This window comes from Oryctolagus cuniculus, chromosome 8, assembly GCF_964237555.1.
Source record: "Oryctolagus cuniculus chromosome 8, mOryCun1.1, whole genome shotgun sequence".
Classification (NCBI taxonomy): domain Eukaryota; kingdom Metazoa; phylum Chordata; class Mammalia; order Lagomorpha; family Leporidae; genus Oryctolagus; species Oryctolagus cuniculus.
In genome coordinates, this window is record NC_091439.1 from 120,846,756 (window position 1) to 120,859,033 (window position 12,278).

At 41.5% G+C, this 12,278-nt stretch overlaps 1 long non-coding RNA gene across 30 annotated transcripts in view; it reads right to left on the bottom strand.

Moving 5' to 3' along the window:
* The window catches only part of LOC103347521 (rho GTPase-activating protein 20), a 74,105-nt gene that overhangs the window by 24,996 nt on the left and 36,831 nt on the right, over positions 1-12,278 (bottom strand). For all 30 annotated transcript variants that reach the window (XR_011378509.1, XR_011378494.1, XR_011378510.1 and 27 more), the window contains 5 exons: positions 10,896-11,032; positions 9,508-9,669; positions 5,645-5,751; positions 4,659-4,854; positions 4,168-4,318 (listed from right to left, as the gene is read on the bottom strand). This is a non-coding gene — a long non-coding RNA (rho GTPase-activating protein 20). The remainder of the gene's footprint in view (positions 1-4,167; positions 4,319-4,658; positions 4,855-5,644; positions 5,752-9,507; positions 9,670-10,895; positions 11,033-12,278) is intronic.

Below are 12,278 nucleotides of genomic sequence, written 5' to 3' on the forward strand. Positions count from 1 at the left end.
AGGAGAGGGAAATATATATCATGAGTACAAGATGCAAAGACGGAATTCTTTTGGAGCTAAACAAAAGATTTTCTAAATTCATTGCAGATATATTATTTTTATTTGAGTAGCACTATTCTACCAAACTTTGGAGTTACGATTTGAGGTAGCAAACGTGTGAGGATACAGAAAATGAAAGTCTCGGCAAATTGAGTGCTGATTTGGTGTACGATTGTGAAGCAGTCATGATTCCAGCAGAAGCAAATGGTTGTCTCAGTGTTTGTGCCTCATCAGCAATTTTCTTTCAAGGGAATCTGCCCTTCCAAGGCAGAAACTGAAGATGTCAAGCTAGTTAGGAAACACACATTCAAACATTTGTGAAAAAGAAGCTCTTAATGTCACATTAAAAGATGGGCAGAGAACATAAAATGAAATCCTAAGTAATTCTGCTAACTGAACACATCCAGTGTTCAGAATGCAGAGGTCAAAAGACAGATGTGGGCCCTGGCCAGCTCGGGCTTGGCATTATTTGCCAGTAGATTTTGTTCAGTCACCACATCTTATACTGTGCCACACTCCAAGTGAAGTGTGAACTTTCATGTTGAAGGAAAAACAAAACCTATCATAGTACATTTTCCAACAGCAGACCCTTCTCAACATCAGATAACTGGTAATGAAGTTATTCTGAATCCAAATACGATACAAGCACATGAAAGGAGATACATGCAAACATGCATTATGGGAAAATGCTGTGTGAACTTCCTTTTGCTCAAGAAAAAAAGATTCCTATTCTAAATTCTCTTACATGTTTCCTGTTTGTCCTTGGATATCATTTTGAACTGTAATTTTCCTTCCAGAAAATATAAGCACAAGAAAAATAAAGGCAAACGGCATAGTCAGTGTTCCCGTGGAAGCCAAGTCAAGAAAAATACGAAGTCAAAACCATTGCCTTAGTTTGGTAGTCACACTGGTCATTCTCTAGCAAGAGAGTTATTAATGGAGGAGTTCAATTCCAGTTAGGAAAATTATACATTTTGGCAAGTTGGTTTGTAGCAGGCGTTCAAGGCAGTGCAAGGAAGATTCAAGTACATGCTTAGGAACCACACCAATTGTTCTCTTCAGTAACTCAGAAGACAAGGTTCAGAAGGCACGCACAGGCCAATCTGAAACTCGGGCCTAGCCTTTTTGCCAAGTGGAGGGTTTGGGTCAGTCACATTCTTTGACATTGGATCCGATTCTCATGTTGGTTTTATTGATTCCACTGTGGAAAAATCTAAAGCTGTCTTAGAATATGTTCAGAAAACAGACTCATCTCAGTGTAAGATACAAGTAAAATCAACTCTGAAATCTCAACTTCATGTACTCATAAAGGGGATTTTCCTGAGGTTTCAGAGACCTCATGAAGAAAAGAAAAAGAAAACGTACTGGGGGCAGCCAAAATAGCTCAGTTGGGAGAGTGTTAGACTGAAGAAAAGGAAAATAGATACGATGAGAACCCACTGCACAAATTGAATCATTTTTTAGAATTGTTACTAATATAAAGAGAACAGATTTCGTGTATTTCACAGCTACAGTTCTAAGAAGAGAATCATAATTCCCCCCTCCCCCTCTCACTCTCTCAACCCCCTCTTTTCTTCCCTACTTTTCCTTTAAGTTTTACAAAGAAAAGCTTTCAGTCCACTCTATAGTCACAGGCTTAATTTATCACTAACCATATATTCAACAAGTAACAAAGTCGGAAGACTACAGTTCCACACAAGTATACACAAGGCCTAAGAAGAGCAATCATATCACAAAGTATCCATTTTATTCCTAAGTATTTTTTGTATTCTACATCACCTGCCACACAGCAGAGAAAATAAATATATTTGTCTTTTAGGGACTGGCTTGTATCATTAGGCTTAATGGTCCCCACTTGTATCCATTTCTATACAAAAGACAGGATTTCATTCTTTTCTTTTTATGGCTGAGGAGTATTCCACAGTGTGTATATACCACATTTTCTTAATTCCATTATCAGTTGATGGATATCTGGGTTGACTCCACATCTTAGCTGTTGTGAATTCAGCTGCAATAAACATGGGGGTACAGATGACACTTCACATGCTGATTTCATTTTCTTTGGGTTCATTCCCAGGAGTGGAATGGATCAGTCATATGGTAGATCTATTTTCAGATTTCTGAGGAATCTCCATACTGTCTTCCATAATGGTTCTACTAGTTTACATTCCCACAAGCAGTGGGTTAGGGTACCTTTTCCCCACATCATCACCAGCATTGATTGCTTTTTGATTTTTGGATGATAGCCATCTAACTGGGCTGAAGTGAAAAATCATTGTGGCTTTGATTTGCATCTCCCTGCAGACTAGTGATCCTGAGCATCTGTTCACCTGTCTATTGGCCATTTCAATATTTTGAGCAGGAAAATTCCTTTCTAAATTCATTTCAGGTGTTTTATTTTTATTTAAATTCCACTTATATACAAAACATGAGAATTACTTTAAGAGGCGCAAAAAGGATAAGGACAGAAATACTGAAAATCTATCTTGAAAATCAATGATTGAATTTTGCAACTGTGAGACAGTTACAGAATAACTGGATTCAAAACGTTTGTCTTAGGGTAGGTGCCTCGTGGGCAATTTTCTAACAAGGAATTCTATCCTTCCAGGAAAGAAACTGAAGATTTCAAGCACATCGATAACAAGGCGCAAACCTTTTATAAACTATCCTTTGGCGTTAGGTGAAAGGAATTTTAGGGACATTTAAAGGAAGCACGCTCTTGGTACTCTTCAGTAACTCAGATTGCGAGGACAGAAGACGCAGGTGGTCCCTTTACAAGCTCAAGCTTGACTTCTTTTTCCTTTGGAAAGTTCTGGCCAGACACCATACCTTTAATGGGTTCAGACTCCGGTGACAGTGTCATCTTTTCCATTGACGAGAAAACAAAAGTAGTGTTAGTCTATTTTCAGTCACTTTTCAGTATCTGATTTCAGGAGAAGAATTTGTTTGGAATGTAAATATCATTTGCTCCCAATGTGGGTTTCTTTAAGTTCTGAGACATCATCAAACTAAGTATATCGAAGTATGTCTCTGAGAAAATGATGCCCAAGTTGAATAATCATTGTGAATCAAACCAATTCTTGTTTTGAATTGAAAGTTTGAGGTTTAATCCTTGAAATCATTTAAATGAAGAATCTTGTACTTTGGAAAAGTACCCATTAGTTTTCCACAGGGAGCCAAGGATAGAATAACATCATTGACTCATATTGGAGATTGTCTTGCAGTTTCTGAGACATCATGAAGACAAGTTTATGAAAGAACAATTAATGAAAAAATGATTTATAGATGTACTACTTTCTTGAGCAAAACAAATCCCTATCCTTCATTTATTCTAAGGTTTTTATTTTTAACTTTGAGTACTATTTATGTACACAACATACAAAGGTGACACGTTGGTACATGAAGGCACCAAATTTGGAACACTGGCAAGAAGCCTCTATGACATGAGGTCTTTTCTGTTCATCCCTAACACTATTCCCTTTCAAAGGGTTTCAAAGAGCACTGGGACTTGGGATGTGTCAGCTACCACAGAGTACCAAGCCTCGCCGATGCTTCAACAGGAACACACTGATTATATGGGAGAGAGTAATTCAGAAGTGTATGTGGAAATGCATTTCAAAGAATGAACTTGTCTATGCACACACTGTTTCTAGTTGTATCATAAATACCTATAATGAAAAAGTGTGCATTCATCTGAATATGTTTAGCAGCGAAGTCACATACTACTTTTAGTCCACGTTTCCTCAGCACATGAGGCACTCTCATTTGTAAGGGCTACACTTACATTTGGTTAGAAAATGGTTCCATAGACTAGATCAACACACGATCTCTCTGATGCACACATCATTTGCAAGAGTGGCGTGGTAAGTCAAGTACATCATCTTATCTGTGCTTTGGTCTCAGGACACCATAAAACCTCCTGATCTGTGCTACCCTTGTGAAGACAGAGCAGGTGGAGTCATGGGAGGGGTGGCATTACTCTTGGGGTTAGCCCTGAGCTACAGGACATCACTCAAGCTTCTCCTGTGACACCTGGCAGGCTTGCGGTCTGGTTCTTAGCAAAGGAGTGAAATTCTCCCAGAGAACCTGGCACGCTGGCCCTAAGATCCCACCTCAGGGAACTCTCACCTGGGCTGGCAGCACTCTGCCCCGCAGTGGCGATGACTTGCCGGGTACTCTCTCCAATGTTTCTTTTGGATTTCATACAGCTCTTCTTAGACTTCTGGTCAACTGCAAATATTCTGGGATAACTTGCAATCAGAAACTCCACGAGGGAAAGCTGTGACACAAAAGGATGAACATGGGGTGCTCTTTTCCACTTGGCCTATTTAGGAGTCACAAGTCCTATGTGAACCGTGAACATCACAAAAATGTGAAATTCTGGATTCTAACAAAAATTTGCACTTGACAGTAACACATACGAACCAGTTTTATCTCTTAAATGACAGTTACACTTCCAAGAATACTATGTAACTTGTCCAAAAACATTTCTCATTAGAAGACCAACATATTTTGTGGCCTAGTTGAATGGCTAATATTTTGATATCACTCGCTTCTTTGGCAAGAATGCAAATCCTGACTTTCACTTTTCCAACACAAACAAACAGGGTACTCATTACCTTTCTCCTTATTTCATCTTCGAGGGCTGGGCTTCTTGAAGTAGATCGCCAGACACACAGAAGGCTCGGGGTGATGCACAAAGCTAACTTTGATGTAGTCATCTGATTGTATGATGCATTACATGAGATTGCATATAATGATGAAAACAAGTGTCTTATGAGAGCTGTGTTAGTTCTGGGCAGATGGGCTAAAAGCCTAAACACAAAAAAATGCAGTCTTATAACAAGTCATTTTCCTCAGGAATTTGTAGATAAAAAAAAGGAAATACAGTAGTTTTAATGCCATTGACATAATCCAATGAAAATACAGACAAAAGGAGCTGTAAGTCTTAAAAAAAATTCCTATGATTTTTTTGCTGAAATCACAATGTGTTTTCATTTGGGATAACTTTGTAAATATCTAATTGAACACAGGTATATTAAAAACAGATGTTGTGTTACAGAATGTTCTCAGGTGAGAGCTTACTGAGGAAATTCAACAGCAATTAATTGAAAGCATTGCCCTTCTTTGAAAGGTAATAGTACAAGAATGCTGCCTCAAGACAAGAGTCTAAAGCAGTGATGGAACAAACACATCCCGGGCATGAATACATACAAAAGCGCTTGACTGACTTCAATTCTATAAGCACACACAGAGATCTGCACTTAGTTGCTTCTGACAATATGACGGTCAGACCAGTGGTCAACTGTTCTTGTAGCATGTCTCTGACACCAGCGGACTTCCTCCCCACCGATGTCATACATTCAGAATGTGTACAATATCAACAACTCCATAATAACATTTGGGGAGAAATAACAACTCAATGACAATGGTAGAGTCTACATGTCTTCTGATTCTGGCTGTGGTGTGTGGGACTACAAGAACCCTCTTCACAATGTGCACTCTTCTAGTGGTTCATGCTCGAGAGCAGAAAATCTTTTTCTCAGACTATGTCGGTTGCCTTCTGAGGCATGTCTGGAGTGCAGTACCAATTATATAGAATCACCTCTGGATGTCTCTGGCCTCCTCGTCATTCCCTTTATCAAGAACATCCAGCCACTGATCATAGAGGTCGGTTGAAAAGAGTGTGCCAGGAAATGCTCGAAGACACTCCTTATAGAGATTAAAAAAGAAGTTATATCAATTTGTTGGCAAATATAGACTTGAGAAATTACAAAGAAAACATTTAATTGCAATATTTCATTTAATCTCCGCTTTTTCTCTAGACGTTCAAACTGTGACCTCCATAGAGTTTGGCCTCTAATTCCCACCATTGTGTACATGCAGAAACGGGTGCTTCCATTTCTTCTGACTTACTCTAGAGGTGTACACAGTCTGAGAAGTTTTGGAAGGGAAGAAAAACCTCATCTTATTGTCTCAATCATCTTTTGGAGGGTAGTTATTATGGCATAGTGGATTAATCTGCTGCCAGGGATGCCATCAACTCTTATCAGAGGGTCACTTCAATTCCTGGCTGCTCTACTTCTGATCCAGCACATTGCTAAAGTGCCCGAGAAAGCAGTGGGTAACTGCCCAAGTACTTGGGGCTCTGCCCTACTTCAGAGACCTGAAACAAGTTTTCGGTTCTGGCTTCAGGTTGGCCCAGCCCAACCTGGGCCACTCAGAAAACATGTGGAAGATTGACATCTCTGTATGAGCATGTGTGTGTGTTTGTGTCATTGTAAGCTTATTTATTTATGTAAAAGATGGAGTTGAAACACACACACACAGAGGGAGAGAGGGAGAGAGGGAGAGAGGGAGAGAGGAGAGAGAGAAAGAAACAGAGAGACAGTGAGGGAAACAGAGACAGAGAGGAATCTTCCATACACGAATTTACTCTGCAAATGTCCACATTGAATCCGGAAGCCAGGAACTCCACCCAGCTCTGCTATGTGAGTGGCAGGGACCACAGTATTTGGGCCATCTTTGGCTGCCTTCCCATGTCCATTCGTGGTAAGTTCAACCAGAACCAAGCAGCTGGGACTCAAATCAGTGCACATACAGGTTGTCTGTGTTGCAGGTAGTAGGTAAATGCACTGCGCTACATTGCCAGACCCATACGTGTCTCTCTCTTTCACTCTGCCATTCAAATATATAAAACAAATCTATATAGTCTTCTTTGCCTATATTTTAGCAAAATAGTACAAACTGACAAATCTGCTTATGGGTCATCCTAAATCATATTATGCACTGTGGACATGTAAACATACATACTTCACATTTTGATTTCAGACTAATCCTTTTAAGTCTTAGCAGCAAAGGTTCCGAACCAAATGAACTAAATATACACACATGTACTCACAGAAAATAGGAAGTAAGGACTGGACATTTTGACTATGTCTGTTCCCTGGGGCAAAATACTCTCCTAATAGCCTCATTCTACTTTCCTTTTCACTAGCTCATTGATCAACTCTTTACAAATATAACCAGAAGATGGTGGGATTTATATTTCCAGTTCATATCCCCTTGCTAGCTTTCTTTCCACTGGTCTCACTATATGGCCCATGACACTTTTCAATAGCACTGAGTGTAGGAAATGCCTCTCAGTAAGTGTTGTGTTCATAATCCAGACATTGCTCACTCATTCTAGTAGTTCTTGAGTAGTCATTTATGTCATATCCAGTTTGGACTACTGGGGATAGAACAGTGAAGAAAACGGACAAAATCCAAGCCCTCTTGTACCCTGACTATGTCACTGGCGTCCAATACTCTCCCACTGTAGTTACAGCCTTTGACTGTTTCCCAAGGAGTATGTCCAGTATGTGTGGAGCTCTGAATGATGGGGAAGTCTGGGATGGCTCAGGAGCAGCTTTGTCTGCTGGGTACTTACTTCCATGCACGTGGGGTATGTGTCCTCTCTTGGCTTTCCCTGTGCTGCAGGATGACTAGACGGGGCATGTTGTGGAAGTCACACTGTGAGCCAAGGAGATCATGTGAAGACGATTTGCTGTTGCACCTCTGCTTCTAGGGAGCTCAATGGCAAATCCAACTCCATGACTGTATTTATGTTTAGCCTGGACCAACTCTCCAGGTGATCCCCATGGTATTTATCAAAAATCAGACTCCAAAGTCCTCAGAGGGGTAACCACTATATCTTGTTGAAAAATGGCATCAACTTCATGTACAACAGAAACAACACAAACATGTGACTGTCTAACCTAGTGTATATTTTTATGATCTGAGTGATGTACGTGTGGGCCCGGAAGTCATTACAGAAGTGTAACCATTTAACATGTGGCCAAGCATTGATGGAGGGTAAGGAAAGAGCAAGTGTACTGAGCATTTCAAAGAATGTAAGGATATTTTTTGTAGTGATTACGGCATTGCCAGATTTTTGTTTCACAGCTGTTGAAATGACCAACAATTCAATTTTCCCTTACAGAAATGTACCTGGATACTTGTGATTTTACCATACAATTTTGAAATACATGTGTATTTTGCATCACCTTGGATTTTAGAATTCTTTGCTCAGGGATGGCACTGTTTCGCAGCAGGTTAACGCCTTGGCCTGAAGTGCCAGAATCCCATATGGTATGGGTGCCGGTTCGAGGCCCGGCTGCTCCTCTTCCGGCCAGGTTCTCTGCTATGGCCTGGGAAAGCAGTGGAAGATGGCCCAAGTCCTTGGGCCCCTGCACCCACGTGGGAGACCCAGAGGAGGCTCCTGGCTCCTGGCTTCAGATCGCTGCAGCTCTGGCCATTGCGGCCAATTGGGGAGTGAACCATCGCATGGAGGACTTCTCTCTCTCTCTCTCTGCCTCTCCTCTCTCTGTAATTCTGACTTTCAAATAAATAAAAAAAGAGAATTCTGTGCTCAATGGGCAGAGGTACAGAGAGCGAGACACACATGCACATACACGCACACTGTTCATGAATGAGGAAGAGAGACAGAGAGAGATCCTACATAAATGAATGGCTGCAATATCCAGTTCAGACCCTGGTTGAAGCCAAGAGCATCATCCTTGCCTCTCACATGGGAGGCAAGAACCTCAGTACCTTGGCCATCTTCCACTGCCTTCCAAGATGCATTAACAGGATGCTGGATCAGCAGCACAGCAGCCAGGACTTGAATTGGGGCTCTGATATACGACGCCAGCATTCCAACCCCCAGCATACCCTGCTATGCCAAACACAGGCCCAACATTTTAAAACTTCTAACCTAGCTTTGCCTGCTGCAACACTTTCAAAGTCAGATTCACAAGCTGAGCTTTGTGCTGGGGCTCGTTACTATGTAACTATAACTAGGAGTATTGGCTTAAGTACAATGGAAATGAACATAAGATGCCAACAGTAGTCAAAATGAAGGCAGCTCCAAATAGCAGAGTCCTGACACCACATGTGAAGCAAAGGCATAAGAGACAGGGGAAAGAATGGCAATGAAAAGAATGGAATTTTCTTGGCATTTGTATGTATTTTTAATTCATTTTAAGAGCAATGTTTGCTTATTGTGGAAAACACCTAGAATGGTTTTCAAAATTTCAAATAAAGTTTCTTTGGGAAACTCTGATGTCATTAGGAAGACACTGTCAAATCTGGCAAATGCAGGAGATTTGTACTGGCCAAAATTCTATATGAATAACCAGGGTTTATTTGGAAGATGCTTGGGCAATTATAACTATGCTAGCATAATTCTACATGGAGCATTCAGATGAGGACAGCAAGCATGGAGTCTGAAGACTGGGAAAGCTATCTAACAAGCAGAGTCTGTCCAATGAAGGGAGTAGCTGCCTACAACCTGGAGTTTCTGATGTGTTTTTCAGTTTCTCAGACGCTTAACTGATTAGGCCTACTGCTCTTCTTGAGATGTCACGAGGAATGAAACCCATCACACAGCTTCCATATTGTGCATAGATGATGCCAGAATCCCCCTACCTTTAACAGTGTTGCTAACACAAGTGGCGATTCATTGCCCCAGTCGCCTCTATCTCCTGTGTTAAATCTTTCCTTTAGGGCTATAAATGACTTTATGTCACCAACTTTTTGAAAAATATTCTCTGTCTTTGGCCCTTTCTGCTTGATAATACGAATTACTTCCTGTGGAAAAGAAAAAGGAAAACTAATTAAAGGACATTTCATATCCACAAGCCCAGAACAAAAGCTAGCCCCCTGTAGAGAAGAGTATGGGAACTGACACAGCAGCAGCTGAAGTGAGGGAAGAAAATTTTGTTCAGTGTCTCTAAATATATGTTCAACCCATCCATCTGATCTGTGTCCACCCACTAAATTGTTTTGAATGCTGGCTTTAACCTAGTTTCCTTTTCAAGGAATGAAACTTGTACACCAAACTTCTCTGCTTCAAGCTTTTAGTGAATCACTCTCTCCTGTTTTACCATGCTGTTCTCATTATTTCCTAGTACTGATGGCCTTTCCCAACTAGGAAAATCTCGTTGCCACACTTGTTGCCAAACTTGTTGACTTTCATGTCCTTCTGCCTCATCTTCATGCCAAGAGGGGAACAGGAGTGTCACAGTCAGGTATCTCCAGGAATCTGTCATCTATTAGGTCCCTTACTTTTCATGAGACCTTGGGCATAGGACATCACCTTACTCATGCTTTCCTTTTATCCATGAATGATGTCACAGTGATGAGGATCCTAGCAACTCCTTCAACTTGTGAATGCTGCAAGGGCTGGGGCACCATCTAGCATGGAACTAACTTGATACATTCCTCCCCACCTCGCAAAAAATGCCCTACATCTAGCATAGTGTATGTAGATGTGCTGGACAATCAATGTGCCAACTCTTAAATGCCCTCCTGGGAAATAACATAGGCCACGTTCTGTGGCTTTCCTCTGACACATTCTCTTATGATAGAAGGATACATAAATGGCAGGTGATCCATCTAATCATCTGAAATACAAACCACGCCCACAGTGAGGGACGTTGAGTTCTAAGTTTGAGTCATCTAGACAAAAAGGAAATGAAGGAACACTTCAAGGAAGAGGCTAAAAGGGGAACATGGGGGGATGTCGACTCCAAGAGATTCAGAAACATTCCTTTTGCTGTGTGTGAGCAGGTGACTGGGTAACATCGCTGAAACCAGCAGAATAAACGGAACGGTTCTTTCTCCTGTTGCCTTTGAAGTAAGACCACGATAACTGAGCTGACTATTCTTCTTTGAGGTCACATTAAGAAGGCATGTCAGCCAAAGCCAGGGACTGACAAATGATGGCCTCATTTGAAACACTTTTGGATGATGACACCAAGCCCTCAGAACGCTCACTCCTGAGGAGGGCTTCAGAAGATCAAAATGATACCTACCCACAGTGTGAGGGTCAGGTCCTCAACACCAGACACTCTCAGGAGTGTTGGCACTGAAATAGCAGGAGGGGAGTCCTGGGGCAGGTCATTATGGCTTCTGGTAATGCCCCAGCAAGACAGACAGTTTGTGGGAAAGCCTGAGGAGAAAGTGAGACCATTAGCTGTAGAGGATCATTGACAGATTCTGTTTCCACCCTTTCCATTTGACAGGTGACTGTTTCCAGCCTTAGAAAAGACAGAAACTGATCCATTTGTGGTGTACAAGAGCTTACGATCTGAAATTGGCTAGTACCATCCACGTGACGTTCATGAACTTTTCTTCCCAATTTCCTATAAGCTGGCAGTTAGAATCAGGTGTTTAGCCTAATTGTTAAGATGCCCTAGGCTCATATCAGAGCATCTGGACCTGATGTCCATCTTTGGCTCCCAATTCCAGCTTCTTGCAAATGCAGGCCCTCTGAGGCAGTATGCATGGCTAACAAATTTGGGTTCCTACCTCTCACAAGCACAACATGGAATAAGTTCCCAAATTCCAGCTCTAGTCCTGCCTGTCACAAAGGAGACATGATGTAAATACCAGATTCCAGTTCTGTCCCTGGCCCATGGCCACGGCTGACATTTAGGGAGTGAATCAGAGGATAGGAAACTCAACTCAACTCTTCTCTTCTTTTCTCTCTCTCTCTCTCCTTCTCTTGTGCATGTGTGTGATGGTCTCTCAAATCAAACAATCAATTCATCAACCAGAAATGAAATATAAAGACTTGAGGAAGCTGCTCAGGTTCAATTCTGGCAGTGCTACCTACAGTTTTTGCTTTTTATTTTTTTGCATAATGAGACACCTCACATTGAGTTATACACATCCTCTTAAGTTTACCCAGTGGAGTCAGGTGTCAGAACTCATTTGAAAAGCAAAAAAATACAGTTGACATTCAAACTAAGTGGAGTCTCATAATCTACTTCATGCTAAGTCACCTTTCCCTATGAGATTTCCTGTTTGGTAGTCTGAATGCCCAAGCACCAGCAACTCACTCCCATCAAAGAGATCTGCACTTCATGACACAAGCTCCCTGATATCACTCAACCAGCCTCTACCTCCCTCACTCTTCAGGGTTACAAAGCTTAACCTGTTCCCCAGGTGATTTGATTTCACCTTCTTCACTTGGTTCCCAAATGAGTGGCAGGATCCCGTGGGGCCTTGTTCCTTGTGCCACCCTGCCAAGCTATACAGCCTATATTTTAGCTACCCATCAAGCTCTGCCAGCTGAACGCTGAAGAGGAATTTTCCACAGACAAGAGGATCACCAAGGAAAACATGAGTTTGGAGTATCTACTGCTCAGCTGTGCACGTTTTCTTAAGAAGGCACCTAAACTTTTCTTCTTAAA